The sequence below is a fragment of the Helianthus annuus genome, chromosome 17, assembly GCF_002127325.2.
Source record: "Helianthus annuus cultivar XRQ/B chromosome 17, HanXRQr2.0-SUNRISE, whole genome shotgun sequence".
NCBI classification, from domain to species: Eukaryota; Viridiplantae; Streptophyta; class Magnoliopsida; order Asterales; family Asteraceae; genus Helianthus; species Helianthus annuus.
The window spans coordinates 178,983,202-178,997,361 of record NC_035449.2 but is presented as its reverse complement, the minus strand read 5'-3'; positions in this window follow the sequence as shown (position 1 = coordinate 178,997,361).

The following is a 14,160-nucleotide window of genomic DNA, read 5'->3' as shown; positions in this document are numbered from 1 at the left end:
CCCATGGTCTCTATAGTTAACCATTTTGGCCCCTAAGTCTAACCATTTTAGCCCCCATGGTCTTTATAACTAACCATTTTGGCCCCCATGATCTCTAGACTTAGGGACCAAAATGGTTAGTTATAGAAACCATGAGGGCAGATATGTTAAAAATTCTTATTTTTTAACTAATATAGTAAAAGTGATATAACCACAAGGGCCAAAAGCATAATTTACTCTTATTAAAACTATATTTTAACTCAAAACCTAAAGTCTTTATTGAAACCAAGCTCCCAGACATAAATAACATGTTAGTATATTATTAGTGAATTAACTTTAATTCAAAACCTAAAGTCTAATTTGCTTTGATATGCAAAATAACGGCAATTTTGAGTGTCTAACCAACTTTCAGTTAAGTGATTTAATTATGGGTTTCATTTTTATACCAACACCCTACGCAAGTTATTTTTATCTACGTTTCGACGTAAATTTTTGTAACATTTTATTAAACCGACCGGTTTTTTAAACCGCCTAATACTCATATCTAAATATACCATTACTATGCGTTTTTTTATCTACGTTTAAGCCGACCCAGTGTAATCTGCGGCCATCATGTTTATCTTTATATACATTTTGGTTTAAGTTAAGTTTGAATAACTTGGCTTTCGTAACGATGTAACTTTTCCGTGACTTTTGAGTATATCATTGTGGTTTTTTTATCATTACGTTTGCCTGTTGCATATTTTCATCTATGTTTCGAACTCGCCGCGAAACGCGAGTGATAACCCAATAGTAAAATTTAAATTACAAAGAGTTAATTGCCATTTTCGTCCCTGTGGTTTGGTCATTTTGACCATTTCAGTCCATTTTTCAAAAATGCGCCATTTTCCTCCCCCACGTTCTGGAAAGGTGCCATTTCAGTCCAAAAATCATAACCCAGTTAAGTCAGTTTGTAAATAAGGACTGATTGTGTAAATTTGTAACATAAAGGACCATTTAAGTAAAATGTATAAATATTAATATAATTATAAAAAATATATATAATATATATATATAATATAATTATAAAATGATGATGATGATGAAGGTGGTGGTTCCGGCGGCGCGGCGGTGACCACTGGAGCTCCGGTTCCGGCGGCGGCGGTGGTGACTACCGGAATTTGAGAGCATCCGCAATTATCAGACATCATCATCATATCATAATACATCTTCAACTTCATCGTTCTTTCACCGGTCACCGGTCACCATCTCCGGCGACTGCATCGTCACCATCGAGCAGCGTACACCGATCATCTTCTTCAAACACCGAACAACTAGCTGCAACTCCGACGGACACCAAAAACCCACAACCCTTTCCGATCATCTTCACTGTTTATCTTCACCCCAACCTCCATTCTTCTCGACCATCACTCTCTAGTTTTCGTCAATCATCTCCGTCGACGGCCTCCGATCTCTGATCTCCGGAACCTGCAACTGTCTTCATCTCTTTCAAATTGCTATGCAATTATTTGAACCAGAAACCCCACTGATCAAAACTTTTTTGTTGGATAATTTCAAATTGCTATGCAATTATTTGAACAAAAACTGTTGGATTCCACCACATTATACACTGAATCCTCATATTGCATATAGAAATACAAAGTCAACATCATCAAACACAAAACTCCTAAAAAATCACCATAAATCTGGCTTTTGAACTCATTATTGTTCATCTAACCACCACTCTCCACAACAAACCATTCTCTTCATCATCGGAATACCGGACTTGATATAACCACCATCATCATCTCCGACCATCTTCGTCAATGTCCGTCTTCATAAACACCATCCACCACCACTTCACCGTTCCACACCATCTTCACCGTCACACAGCGACTTCTGTCACTTCCATTTCCACCATCAACCTCCACCGTTAATCCAGCACATCACCATCGTCACCCAACCTCCACAACCGTCCCCGCTACTGCGACTCGTTGACGGTGATACTCCGGTCGTCGAGGCTCTGGCCGTTCATTGTATCAGAACTCTCAACCTCGAGAGTTATAGTCTTTTCGGTTTAAAGTTTTTACAAAGATCCGCATCTTGAAAGATAACTAAAAGCAAATTATAGTTTGTGTTGATTGAATCGAAGAGAGAGAGATGGGAGAAGAAGGTTTGTTGCAACTTCCTGTTGGTGTGTGTTATTAGGAGATGGTATTAGATTGTTGTTGCAGTGTTTTCTAAAGGGTTGAAGAAGGGTTAAGGTTTTACTTAAATGGTCCTTTATGTTATAAATTTACACAATCAGTCCTTATTTACAAACTGACTTAACTGGGTTATGATTTTTGGACTGAAATGACACCTTTCCAGAACGTGGGGGAGGAAAATGGCGCATTTTTTAAAAATGAACTGAAATGGCCAAAGTGACCAAACCACAGGGACGAAAATAGCAGTTAACTCAATTACAAATATATATTTTACAACCCAACAACATTATTAAACTCATTAACTTTTTTAAATAACTAACCTAATTAAACTAACCCAATAACTTTTCTTTATTTATTTATTTTCTTAATCTTTGGTCCATCTAAACCCATTTGCCATTTAATCCATCTAAACCCATAACTTTTCTTTATTTATTTATTTTCTTAATCTTTGGTCCGTCTAAACCCATTTGCCATTTTGCCTCACATAACATACGGAAACTAAAGATGTTAGGTTCATGTTACTTAGGCTTAACAAGAAACTCTTTGGTCATGATGTAATCAACATGTGGAATCCATCTCTTTTAGACAAAATTGCAGAAAACAACATTTATGTTTGCCTCAAACTGCACTTTATACATTTTACTATAAAATCGGCAAAAACCAACCTTTATGTTCATGTTTTGCTACAAGTTCAACCTTTACCACTAACACCGTTAGATTTCTTGGTTAAGTTACCTCACATGCTTTGCATGTGAGGGGTATTAATGTCTTTTCACCCGTCTTTTTTATTAAAACCAGATTTCTTTTTAAATTAATAACCCACCATAAATAATGGAACCAGATTTTAAAAAACTAATATATATATATATATATATATATATATATATCATTAATCAACAGATGCAAAAAGATCAATCATTCAAGAAACTTAAAACCCATTTCAGATTACCATATCCCCATCCATAAACATTCAAAATAACAAGTTAAAAACACCATAAACTCATAATATTCTGTAAAGATTTGCTAATTTGACTTATGTAACTGGTCAAACATGTAAAGATGATCATCAACAAAACAACAACAAGATCAACCATTGATGAAATCTTAATCAGGAACACAACATATATTATCATAAGAAAAGACATGCTGTGACAACCCGAACTTTTGAGGTTAGTAACGTTTAATCTTGCTAGTATTAAATTGTTCAAATTGCATTTGGGCCGATTACTAACTTAGATATGTAGGGTCGATTACTAATTTAGATATGTTGGGCCGAGTACTAGTTATACGTAATTGGGCCTATGGCTGCACCCTTTTACACACCCTCTCACAATAAATCGAAATCGGCCCATAAGAGTTAAGCCCAAACCAACACATAAATGGTAATGGCTGAGCCTTGTTTCCCAAGTACTTGTTTACGTGAAGGGTATAAAATTACATGTAACCTTATGATCTCTAAATCAAAAACTAACTCACAAACCCTACCCTTCCCTATCCCCTACGCACTTACGCACGGCATAAACACCCCACCCCCCTTGAAATCGTGAAAGCAGGAGAACCCTTTTTCCCCATCATCGAGTCATCAAGGGATCGAGTCAGATATTTGGTTAGTGGATTCAAATTACATTATGTTAATGCTTAAACCATTTGATTTTACTATGTTGGTGTGATTGGCTTGTTAACACATAGAATGTCATGATGTAGAGTTTTAACGAAACTATTGTATGTGCTAATTAACAAATTTAAGGGCATGCTAGGTGATAAACGAATTAGGAATTGTATGTGTTAGTAGTTGATGAGGATACGTCCTCGGCCGGACCGAATGACCAACAACATAGGGCCGAACCTCACTACTTAAAGAATCGGATCGGGCCCAATGTCGTGGACAGAACGACTAAACACCTTGATACGCCCTAACTAATCGGGGGCCCACAGCGTCGTCTGTTTGTTAATAACAACATCAAATCAATTTGTTAAACTGTTTTATTCATATAACTGGTAACTAAACTCGTTAACAAAACTTTGAACTCACCAGCATCGTCTGACACACTTGTTTGCATGCTTGTAGGTCGTTAGATGTCTTGCATTGGAACTTGCTGTCTGGAGTAGCTGGAGTGGTCATGGGTCGACTGGAGGGATCCATGTTATTGATTTCTTGATACTATTTATTGGTTTGAAACTGTTTAACTTTGATTAACTTTGCTTCCACTGAATACTTTGGTTTTCACTTAAACTTGTTGATGGTATTTTTTATTTATATTTGAGAACTTTATTTTGAGACATGTATGGGTTCAATGTAATTAGTTGCTCGTGGTTGGTACGTCACACGCCTAACAAGGACATTCCCTAGGTGGTATTTTGGGGGTGTGACACATGCGAATCATCTTTACATTCTTGTGAAAAATAGATAATCTTTATTGAAAGTACAGCAAGAATCACAACTGTGGTGAACTATCCACCGATTACAAACAATCAAATGAGTAACAGGTCTTCAACCGAAGAGTCTGTACCAATAAACTTGAACAGCAGCACCACTTGATGAACTCGAACAGTGAGAGAAAGCAACCGCTTATGTGAGTGTTCTAGAGAGCATCAATATAACTGCTACACTTTCTTTCTCTTTGTGAATGAATAACCAGCAGGGAGACAAGGATAGATAAAGGCGAGGAATCCCTAGGACGAGCCGACAAAGCCAAAGCCCAAGAAGGAGAAGCCCAAAACACCTCACAAACGGTAACAAACACAAAAAAGGAAAACATATAAGAGATTGAATTGACACCAAAAATATATAGGATTAATATATTTTAACACCCCCCCTCAATTCAATTCTTGAAACAATCAAACATGTTAAGAAGAGCACATACTGTAACACCTCGAATTTTTGTGTCCAATGATGTGTTAACACGTGTCATTTGTTTACACGTGGCATCTATAATAAATAAAGGACTAATTTTGACAAACCTTGAAAGTATATAAATTCGAGGGTTATAAATGTCAACAAGGGTAAATATACTGTATAGTATCCCTAAATAATGCTTAAACCTTCAAACGAATAAATAATAGATCGTACAAAAACAAAACGCGGAAGAAAGTGAGAGATTACAAACTACAGGGGTTAACTAAGTCAACATGTTTAATAATACCTCTGAGTGACCCTTTAACGTTCCAAAGACTTTGTAACGGTATTATACCCTCACTAAAATAATATATATGAATTTTGCGAAGTTTCGATATGACACGAGAAAGTTACGATCGAATTCGTAGAAGAAGGGTTAAAAGCGTCAACAGTGAAAGTTAAGGCTTTCCAATATAATTAATAAATAAACCGGGGACTTAATAATGCGGGTAAATAACACGAGGCCCCTATCGGTAAATAACCGAGGGCCAAACCGCAAAGTTACCCCTTCAAAACCGAAAGGTCAGGTAAATCATTACGAAAGATTTCGTTATTAATTACCGGATTCTGATAATCATGACAAAAGATTTTAAAAATCTGAAAAACAGACTTCTCGCGACCCGCGTGAAGGTTAGGCTTAAGTGTAAGCGGGCCGCGAGCCTCCTAAATAACACGCCTAATATTTAAACTTTAGGCGACCCGCGTTAAAGTGCATGGGAACTCCCATGCGGGTCGCGTAAGGTGCCCAGATGCAGAATTGTTGTAACTACTTGGCCTTTGGACCATTTGAACGATCAAACCTCAATCAATGAGGCATGGGCACCCTACAATTGACCCATATCACTCAGGGGACACCTACCCATCATCATGATCAGTAGTAGCATGTTGTGTAATGATTTTAGGCCTTGTTCTTGGCTATAAATAGCACCATTGTGCTCACAACATTCATCACATTCAAAACTCACTCATCTGATCATTCCAAGAGCTCTAAAGCATTCCCCTGTGTTCTTAAGTCTTCTCTTAAGCTTCTGTAAGTAATTCAACCTTTGTGGTTCCACATTTGCTTAGTATTTAGCTAAAAACCAAACCGTCGTAACTACGGTTTGACTTTACAATAAATCAGTAATGGTTCAGTCTTATGACGAATCAAAAGTGGTTATGAGTTGGTATTTACGTGGGTAATAAACCTCTAAAATGGTTCCCCCTGATCACCACTCTAACTATGTCAAATGTCGAGTCAAACGTGCGGTTAAAAAGTCAACAGAAAGCTATTTTAGCGATTTATGCATAATCTGTAATGTATATGTTATGGAACCTGTTTTGACAATCATAAAACATGATAATAAGTATATAAACCTGTTTGCGCTCGTTTGAATCGATCATTTACTATATTGAACCGGTTCGGAGCCGAAAGTCGCATAAGTTTGACTTTTGCTTTGACTTCAGTTCTGACCCGTTTTAGTGAGGTATAAATATACCTTAGGAATCTCTTAGGACCAGGTCACATGTTGGTATACGCCTCTGTGGTCGGTTCATGAGTTATCCGAGTCTTTTACGTATTTCCGTCATTCGCCTAAAAGTTGACCGTGACGGCCTTTTAAAATTAAAACGAGTATTTCGGACACGTGAACGGACCAAAACCTTGCTTGTTAAATTATAAGCATGTCCTTAAAGTTTCACGTCAATCCGAGCCCTAGAATGAGAGTTATGCTAAAAGGCGCACTTTTAAGAAAGTTTTGTAATTAACGGCGCAATTAGCATAACGCCCATCTAACCCAAGTTTTCGTCACCAAAACTTTTACCCACTGTGGTAAAATAATATTTTGGGAATTTTAAAGATTTTTAATAATTTTTACCTTGCTCATAACCTGCGGTTATGGCTACGGTTCGGTAAATACCGAATATGCCCTTTTTGGCCAAAACGGGAGTTCTACAAGGTCTTTTGACCCGATTCCAGTTGCTACTGGTTTTAAATAATAAATAAAGTATTTTAAGCTTTATAAGCTGTTCGGGAAACTCAGATTTCCTGTAGAACTCGAAAAGCCCTTTTAAAGTCTTTAAAATGACCGAAAAGCCCCTACGGGGCATAATATTAACTTAAACTCGTTACGGGCATTACGGAAGGTATCCTACTGATACCAAAATACTTTTAAGGCATATTGACTTAGGAAATAAGCGTAGGACACTTATGGTTAACCGTTTCGCCTATTTGCGCACACGGTACGGCTCATGGAACTAGTTTTCGTGCAATAGCCGATATGGGTCAAATTATATTATTTGAACCCCAAAATCCAGAGTATGAACTATAAACCCATACAAAACAAGTCACTGAACTTGTTGGGTCCAAATCATACTCCATTCTCGGTTTTCGCCTTTTCGTGCGAATTAACCATATCTATATATCGGAATCAACCGGTTTAAGCTACGGCTAATACAAGGACCGTTAGGATTCTAAGAGGTTAATTAAAACCTTCGTTCCAGATTAGGAGCCCCAGTAAAAGCTATCGGTGACTTGATCTAAATTAAGGATTTATACTTGCAAAGGTAAATACTTTAACTTATTTCCCCTATATGGGCTTGGGTTACGGTATATTAATACCGCTTGATTGAGCATTATATAATTCCATCGCTTAGGTGGTTAATTGATTAAATATGATCGGCTCATTTAAACAGTTTTGTTGCTTATAAGCCTTTGGGGGGTTTAATGACCGTTGTCCCGGATATCCTCGGCATCATTTTACGAAATGGCCACGACCATCGACATCCCGGTGTAGGCGTACACCCGGTATAAAGTGTCGACATTAAAATTAAAAGACGTAGCCGTTGGTTTTTATACTACGGTTTTACGCAAACGTGGTGTGTCTATAAATCTTTAACCCGGCACGACCCGGGCTACTGAACGCATAAAAGAACATGTAAAACGTTCACAAGATCATTATGAATTTTCCCAAGTTATAAAAGAGTTTGTGCCTTGTGCATTCAAATCAATTTTAATAAACATTTTCAAATGTGTCAGTTGAATGTATTTACCAGTGTAAACTGACGTATTTTCCCCAAAAAGATTAAGTGCAGGTACCTAAACGTAAATTGGCTGGTATTAGCTCCCTAGCGTCGGGATAAGCCTCGCAAGCTTGATTGCAGTATCTGATGGAACAATACTTTATGTTTACTTACGATCCACTGTGGATATATCCAACCCCTGTAATACATTTTGATATTACAATCAGAGGTTGAAATTTATATATTTATCTTATGCTTCCGCTGTGCATTATATAATTGTGTGATTTGACTATATTGTTGCCAACATCGTCACGGTAATCCCCCACCGGGCCCACCGGTGAGACACGTGGAAATCGGGGTGTGACACATACCTTGTCATGCGGACCTGCAGATAGGCCCTTTGTGAGGATATCAGCAGCTTGATCTTCAGTTTTGATTCCCACCGTTTGAATAATACCTTTGGATATTTTTTCCCTTAAAAAATAAAGATCTATTTCGAACTGCTTTGTGCGTTCATGAAATACAGGATTGGCTGCTATGGATATAGCAGCTGTGTTATCACAAAAGAGTTGAGTGGGAAGTTTAACGTCAACCTTTAATTCTTTTAATAAGTTGGATATCCACATAACTTCGCATGTTGCAGCACACATAGAACGATATTCTGCTTCAGCAGAAGATCGTGAAACAGTGGACTGCTTTTTTACTTTTCCATGAAACAAGGTTATTCCCTAAGAAGACACAGAACCCGGTAATGGACCTTCGGGTTCCCAAACATTTAGCCCAATCTGAGTCAGAAAAGGCTTTCATTTCCAAGGAGTTCCCTTTTGCAAAGAGAATTCCTTTTCCAGGGGCACCCTTTAGATACCTTAATAATCTCATAGCAATTTTAAAGTGAGCTTGAGTGGGGGAATGCATAAATTGACTGAGATAGTGAACCGGATATTGCATATCCGGTCTAGTATGAGAAAGATAAATTAGTTTTCCAACCAGTTTTTGATAAACAGTTATATTGGTTAAAGGTTGGTTTTCCTTTTCACATAAGTTGTTTAAAACATGATTGGGTTCCATGGGGTAACTTACTGGCTTACAGCCGGTCATACCAAATTCAGCAAGTAGATCAAGACAGTATTTTCTTTGGGTTAAGCAAACGCCAGCAGAATTTTAAATAACTTCAAGACCCAGAAAATATTGTAAGTTACCCAGGTCTTTTATAGAAAATTTGGATTTTAGTAACAACTTGATGTCACTAATATGCTTAGGGCAGCTACCAGTAATAATAATATCATCAACGTAGACAAGAAGAATAATAAAACTAGAGTCTTTTGTCATAGTAAACATGGAATGATCACACTTACTTTGTTCAAACCCTAGATTATGTAGAACTGAAACGAGTTTTTCGTTCCACATCCTAGGTGCTTGTTTTAGGCCATAGAGAGATCTTTTTAATCTACAAACTTTTGAACCGTTAGTTTGATCATAGCCATCAGGTAAGCACATAAAGACTTCTTCATTTAGCTCTCCATAGAGGAAAGCGTTATTAACATCAAGTTGAAAGATTTCCCAGTTAAAGTGGACAGCTAAGGACAGAACACACCTAATAGTGACCATCTTTACAACTGGTGAGAAGGTGTCAAAGAAGTCAATGCCTTCTCTTTGGTTAAAACCCTTAGCAACGAGTCTCGCTTTATATCTTTCTATTTCACCATTAGATTTGTATTTTATTTTATATACCCACTTACATCCAATAGCTTTCCTATTAGGGGGTAAGTCTACTATTTCCCATGTGTCATTTTTATGTAAGGCTTCGATTTCTAAGTTCATAGCGTCAACCCAGTTGCTATCAGTTTTAGCTTCAAAATAATTTTTTGGTTCACAGCTTTTATTAAGCATAGTAGCAAAACACTTCCCTTCGGGAGATAAGTTAGCATAATTAAGGACCCTTTCTAGACCATATTTAACTTTCCCATCTATCACAAAATCATCAAGTTTAGAAGAAAATTTGGTATTTCTAGAAGATTTCCTAAGATTAATGCTTGGTTGATCCTGAATTCCTCCCTCAGAATTGTTGTTGTCCTCAAATTCAGTGTCATGCTCAGCCCTGTCTGGTCCTGATTCTTCACTACTGGGTTGCTGATTGTCAGCCATCCCAAAGATAGTACTTGAATCAGTCGACTGCTCAGACCCATGTCCTGATGAGGTGCTTGTTTGAACGTTCTCATCATAGGGAGTTTGGTCAACATTAGGGCTTTGGGTGTAGTTTAAATCAGATAAGTCAAAAAAGTTTAGAGTGTTGACTTCAGATAAGGTCTCAGGATCAACGGACATTTTCTTTTCTTTAAAAGGAAAAATGGTTTCATAGAACCTAACATCCCTAGAATAAAACATCACCTTTTGATCAAGACTCCAAAGTTTATAACCCTTTTTCTCATTTGAATATCCAATCAAGACACATTTTTCAGCATGTATGTTAAATTTATCAGAGTTATTTAACACAGTGCTAAAACAAAGACACCCTACCACCCTAAGTTGACTTAAGACAGGGGCAAAACCAAACACTAGATCATACGGAGACTTCCCATTTAAGACAGATGAAGGGGTCCTGTTAATCAGATAAGCAGCAGTAAGAACACATTCAGACCAAAATTTGAGAGGAAAACCTCCTTGAAAGAGTAATGTTCTAGCAACATTTAGTAAATGTCTATGTTTTCTTTCAACGACTCCATTTTGCTGTGGGGTATGGACACACGAAGTCTGATGGAGGATACCATTTTCATAACAAAGATTGTTCATTTGTTTGTTAATAAACTCCGTTCCGTTATCACTTCTGATAACTTTAATAGTTTTACCAAACTGAGTTTTTAGCATATTGAAAAATCCTTTAATATGGTAAAAAACTTCCTCCTTTGACTTCATGAGGTATACCCATACGGTTCTAGTGAAGTCAACAATGGTAAGAAAATATCTAAAGCCATCCCTACTTGGAATTTTATAGGGACCCCACACGTCTAGGTGAACAAGATCACCTAATGATTTAGATTTGTGTTCACTTAAGGGAAATGGTTCTCTATGCTGTTTAGCTCTATGACATATTTCACAAGGTGTTAATTTAGAGTTAACTTTAATGTTTAATTGATTCTTTAAAACATGCAGAACAGGTTGAGCAGGATGTCCTAACCTAGCATGCCATAGATTAACATCACAATTAGCACTACACACCTTATTTGAAACATAGGAGCTACCACAGATGTAAAGACCATCAAACTGATTACCAGTCACCAGGACTTTCTTTAGATGAGAATCCTGTATGTAACAGTTATGTTCATCAAAGGAAACAATAAGCTTACAATCTCTAGCAAGTTTATGAACAGAGATTAAATTAACACAATAGGTTGGAACAACAAATACGTCATAAAGAATGACCTTGTCACTTAATTTTATGTCACCAATTTTGGTTACTAACGCACTAGTGCCATTAGGATGCTTAACTTTGATGTTGAATTCAGTTACAACCTTTTGATTTATAAGACAGTCATCAGTCATAACCATATGCTGATTAGCACCAGAATCGATTATCCACCCAACCTTTTTCCCATTGTTAATAAAGTTTGAAAAACAATAGATAGGTTTGGAGTCACATGTAGGTTTTGTAGTAACAAAGCTATTTAGACAAACAGAATTTGCACACATACCAGCAAAGTTACTATTCTGAGAGTCACCCGTAGGTTTATCATTCAAGAGACTAAGCAATTGAGCAACCTGATCATTGGTTAAAGAGCTCATAACAGAAGATGAATCAGTAGAATCAGAAGTAACATTATTACTTACCCTGCTACCCTTGTTTCCACCTGTTTTATTTTTCATCCAAGAAGGATATCCAACAAGTTCAAAACATTTTTCTATTGTATGACCAGTTTTGTTACAGTGAGAACATTTGAGATTAGGATTAAGAGTTTTTACCCCTTTTTTCTTTAAATCAACACTTTGGTTTGCTCTGGCAGCAAAGCCAACAACACTATTAGGGTTTTTATCAGAAAAATTTTTTGAGTGTAAATGAGACTCTTCTCTGGAGATGATAGCAGAGGCATCTTTCACAGTGGGAAGGGTTTCACGAGTCAATAAATTAGTTCTAACAGACTGATATGAACTATCGAGACCCATCAAGAATTGCATTAGTTTTATAAGATGATTAAAGTCATTAAACTGTTTAGATGCATCACAAGAGCAGGCAGGTAAGGCAAGAAGTTGATCTAACTGTTTCCACATGCAGTTTAACTTATGATAATATTCAGATACAAGCATACCATTTTGACTAAATGAGTTAATTTTTTGATATAGATTGAACACAACAGAACCATCTATCTTATCATAAGTTTCTTTTAGATCTTTCCATACTTCAGAGGCAATTTTTGAATAAACCAATCCAAGATATAACTCCTCAGATACAGAATTAAGAATCCATGTAAGCACAATAGAGTTGCATCTATCCCATTGCCTGCCCAAGACCTCATCAGTTTTAGATCTAATACAGGAACCATCAACAAAACCTATCTTGTTTTTTACTTGTAAAGCAAGATACATAGCATTGGACCAGATCCTATAATTTTCTGCCCCTTTGAGTTTAATACTCACTATAGATAAATTAGCAGAGTCGCTAGGGTGTAGAAACAAAGGATCACCAGCATCAATTTTGCTAACTAGGGTAGTGCTAGGGGATGTAATAGCAGAATCATCACCAGGCATAATGTAAACACACAAAAAACAGTAACAGAGATCAAAGAGAAATGACAGCCAAGCACGAAAACAGACAAAGCAAATACAGGAACCAAAACAATGCAGAAAATAAGACTCGTTATCTAAAGGTAGCGAAGCCTGAACAGAGGTCCGATCAGAGGTTCATCACTCAAAGGTGCCTCCGCAGACGTAATTCAGGGAGCTATGACACACAAACAAGGACAATGCAGCAAATAAGACTTGATCAAGGCCGGCCCGACTAGTCCGGTAAACAGGGATGCCTAGACTCACTGACTCAGTGATGCAGGACAAAAAAAAGGAAATAAATACAGAGAAAGAACGGCCTCACAGTGGGTGCGAAAAGCTCTGGGTAATCACACTTGTAACCTTCACTTAAGGTTACAAGTTTGATTATAGATAGAGAAGACTAATGAAGACCCTGTTGGTTTGCTCTGTAATAGAGACCAACGAGAGTCCCTTCAGAAGTACAAACGAAACCCTAGGAGAGATTTCAGCCCTTTGACAGCCACAGGAGAAGAACCGACAACCAGGAGAATCAGCAGCAACTGTACCCACACCCTAGAATTAGGGTTCCAATCTTCAATCGGCAATGACCTTTAGATAGAGGAACAGGGATCGGTGGATACACAGGTACCGCCAAGATCCCCTTTTGACTTTAATCCAAACCCTAGATCCGAACGGATCTGATTGGGCACGTAACGGCAGCGGAGAGAGCGAGTATCAGAGAGCCGAACGTGGCTCTGATACCATTTGAAAAATAGATAATCTTTATTGAAAGTACAGCAAGAATCACAACTGTGGTGAACTAACCACCGATTACAAACAATCAAATGAGTAACAGGTCTTCAACCGAAGAGTCTGTACCAATAAACTTGAACAGCAGCACCACTTGATGAACTTGAACAGTGAGAGAAAGCAACCGCTTATGTGAGTGTTCTAGAGAGCATCAATATAACTGCTACACTTTCTTTCTCTTTGTGAATGAATAACCAGCAGGGAGACAAGGATAGATAAAGGCGAGGAATCCCTAGGACGAGCCCACAAAGCCAAAGCCCAAGAAGGAGAAGCCCAAAACACCTCACAAACGGTAACAAACACAAAAAAGGAAAACATATAAGAGATTGAATTGATACCAAAAATATACAGGATTAATATATTTTAACAATTCTACCTTGTAAGCTTGCTGATTTTATATATTAATCTTACATCAGCAACCTTTAGTTCTGTACCTCTATTTCCCATGAATCATCACGCTTCAATCTTAAAAATTGAATCTTTCATTCTTTAACCAAGGAACTTGATCAGCTTTGGGATTCCCTTGAGGGTTATGGTGGGGCTCTGAGATTG